The following is a 3,496-nucleotide window of genomic DNA, read 5'->3' on the forward strand; positions in this document are numbered from 1 at the left end:
TAAGTGTAATCTGTTATTAAAATTTTTTTTTTTGCAGGCGCCCGAACATAACAGACCAGCGACAAACACAGCACCCTCGGGTCTTCAAAAATCCAGGTCGGTTCAATTCTCCGATCAATTTTCGCAGCCGTCATGTGCATTTGGAGAAGGCCAATATGCGAGACACAGTGAATACGTGAGCACCCAATCACGTTTTTTTGAAGAAACGGAAAGTCAACCACAATCACCTGAAAGTCGGAGACAGAGTGATTATGTGGGCACCAGTTCTTTTTTCGCGGAAACACCATCACGTTTCTTCAATGAAACTGAAAGCCAACCACAATCACCTGAAAGTCGGAGACAGAGTGATTATGTGGGCACCAGTTCTTTTTTCCCGGAAACACCATCACGTTTCTTCAATGAAACTGAAAGCCAGCCCGAATGGGGTCAGATTGGGAGACAAAGTAATTATGTGGGCCTATCAATGAACATGCTAGACAATGTAGACGAACCATATAACAAAGTATTATGGGGTCAAAGTGGTAGGCAGAGTGGGTATGTGGGTTACGAGTTTAACATCCCGGGAAATACAGATTCCTTTAGCGAACCTTATAACAAACTATACTGGGGACAAAGTGGCAGACATAGTTCGTATGTGGGTAGCGATTCACGTTTTGCAGACACACAATGTTATTTCGGAGACCAGAATAACCAAACGCAAGAAGAAACATATAGCTTTGTTGATCAATTATTCTCGACACCCATTACACAGAATACACAAAATCAGCAGAACAACCCTGAACCGTTTACACACAACTTTTTCCCGAGTGAGTCAACATCGTTTGACATGAGTCATTACCTAGGCCAGCTCCCTAAGTTCTTTCAAAGATACGTTGTCAACATAAAAAATGTACAGTCTGATGGTAACTGTGGGTTTCGGGCACTGGCTGTTGCTTTGGGTGAAAACGAGCAAAAATTCGAGTGGATTCGCAAACTAATGCTAGAGGAGTATGAGTCCAGGCGCGGATACTATGAGGGTGCATTCGCTGGTGACGCTAAACACATACACACTTTGGTATCAATTTCTTATCCAAATGGTCGCCCACACGATTACTGGATGATGAATCCATATTGCGCTATGCTTCTGTCTAATGCGTTGAGGGTAATAATTATCTGTTTAAGTTTAGAGGAGAATATCACATGTTTTCCTTTTTGGAAGGGGCCAGGCGAGCTATACGTAGATGACCCGATATGCATTGCCCTGGTATCGGGGTCGACACATTTTGTTACGGTTTTTTTAGATAAGGACTGCCCAATGCCTTACACCTCAGCTTGGGGACATGATAAACCTGCATCGCAGGCCTGGGCAACACATCCGAAGTACAGAGACCGTTTGACTGAGTACCACAGACACATTCAAGCTAATAAGGGACCTACGGGATATGAGATCCTTGAATAGTTTATTTATATCGTATAATTGTTTGTTTGTAACTCTTTAACGTATGTAATAATAGTTATTATAAGTAATAGATATCGTTGATGTATTTTTTTACTTATATTTGTTATTTGTTACTAATAATAGTTGACGTATTCTATAGCTATCTTTGATGTTTTTGTTTTTATAAGTACTAGATATCGTTGACGTATTCTATTACTAATAATAGTTGACGTATTTATTTATATAGATTAGGCATATTTTTTTTACGTTTTTTTCGTTTATTATGACCATCATCACCAGAACATCCGAAAAGATAAACACATATACACCACAAACATAATTGATACGATAAAAAATATATTGTTTATAACCACAAAATACTAATCATGAGCATCATCGCTCTCATCATCATCATCATCGTCATCTAAATTGACATGATACGATCCGCCTGAGTATTGAGGGGCTGTGGGCAACTGCTGGGACGCCTGAGGAGGAAAAGGAGCCTGTGCATAACTAGAATAGTTAAATAATTCCTCAAATAAGGAGGACGTCTGGCTAGGCTGAGGTGGGTCATTGTTCAAGTCGAATGATGCACGTGGCTGTCCCTGGGTAAGATGCGTATAGTCATACGCCTCGGTACCCATCTGCCTGATGACCCGCCCTATGCCTCGACGATGCCTCGCCCAGGGTCCCCGTACATCCATGACAATGTCAGGATCTGGTGTTGGAACGGGGTCCTGTTCCTCCTCCTTCTTCTTCTTGAGCTGAGACTGTAAAAAACATTACATTATACATAAGGTTGATTAATTAACATTTAATACTAAAAAATATAAAATCCTACAGAGAGACACATACATGTATTTCTTCAACCATCGGGTGTTCCCATTGTTTATCCTTCTTCTTCTTGTGCTTAATCTCGAACAAATCCACCAAGTCCACGTCCTTGTTTTTTTCAACCTGTAAACACATCAATTTATCATAAGACATATACATTCTTTAATTTATACTTTTAAACACAAGTATATATATTAATACATATATAATTCATAACTAACCTTCTCCTGGTGGACGTACTGAGAGTAAGACTTACGACCATGGGTCCCCGCAAGAACTTGCTTGCCCCTGTTCTTGCTGTTTCTCGCCGACTGCTTCACCCGGTCCTCCCTCTGGTAATACCCCAACAAAGCTCTCCAGTCCTCCTGTGACATACCCTCTGGAGGAACAGCCTGTTCCAACTGGGGAACTGCATCCAGGCCCCCCTTTTTGGAAAAGTGGGCTCTCTTGAACTGGCTCTTTCGGAGCCGATACTGATCGGAGCAGTCCCTATCAACACATAGCCTGAACCCCCGCCTGATAGGATCCTCGGGGTTAGGAATCTGAATAAAGTGGTCCAATTCCAACCGAGTCTGCAATTTATAAAAGTAAAAGTTAGCGAAATTAAAAATTGATACAAACATCAAAGAAGAAGTTAAAAATGAATAATATTTTACGTTAAGAGTCGGGATGATAAAATCCTTTCTTTCAGCAGGCACATGGTCCCAGGAGTCGTATGTCTGAGGGATGTGGCGGACCAAGGTGCCAATGAGGCTCTTATACATAGAAGAATTTGGGCCGATCGTCTGCCACGTTTTTAAGTTGCTCGTGTCAAAGTCGATCGACAGGCGGCCCTTTTTCGCGAACTCGGCCTCCAGATTTAAATTTTGACAGGGCCCCCTCCCCTTTCCCTTTCGTGGGGCTAGCAGAAATTAAAAAAACAAGTTAGTAAAAGAAATATTAAATTAAAATATGAATTATAAAGAACCAAATTCTAAAAAGACAAGTTAGTAAAAAAATATTAAATTAAAATATGAATTATAAAAAAACCAAATTCCTTACCGCCGCTGCCTTTGCAGCCCCATGTAATCTTCCACCATGGTCGACGTGGGTCTTCATTGCCGCCATCACCGCCATGGTAAGTCGCCATCTATACTGCAAAATACAAATCATATTATACGTTTTTTGCAAAATACAAATCATATAACAAAATTATCACAAATTTAATTACTTTTATATATCTTTTTTACTTGATAATAATTTTTA

At 40.4% G+C, this 3,496-nt stretch overlaps 1 long non-coding RNA gene across 1 annotated transcript; it reads right to left on the reverse strand.

The window, feature by feature from the left end:
* Positions 1 to 2,162: 2,162 nt before the first annotated feature.
* LOC122586768 lies at positions 2,163 to 2,514 on the reverse strand. Its single transcript, XR_006322065.1, has 3 exons — positions 2,473 to 2,514; positions 2,273 to 2,374; positions 2,163 to 2,187 (listed from the first exon to the last, which is right to left on the reverse strand). It is a non-coding gene; the product is annotated as an uncharacterized LOC122586768 (long non-coding RNA).
* Between the last annotated feature and the right edge of the window lie 982 nt (positions 2,515 to 3,496).

Source organism: Erigeron canadensis, chromosome 2 (assembly GCF_010389155.1).
Source record: "Erigeron canadensis isolate Cc75 chromosome 2, C_canadensis_v1, whole genome shotgun sequence".
NCBI lineage: Eukaryota > Viridiplantae > Streptophyta > Magnoliopsida > Asterales > Asteraceae > Erigeron > Erigeron canadensis.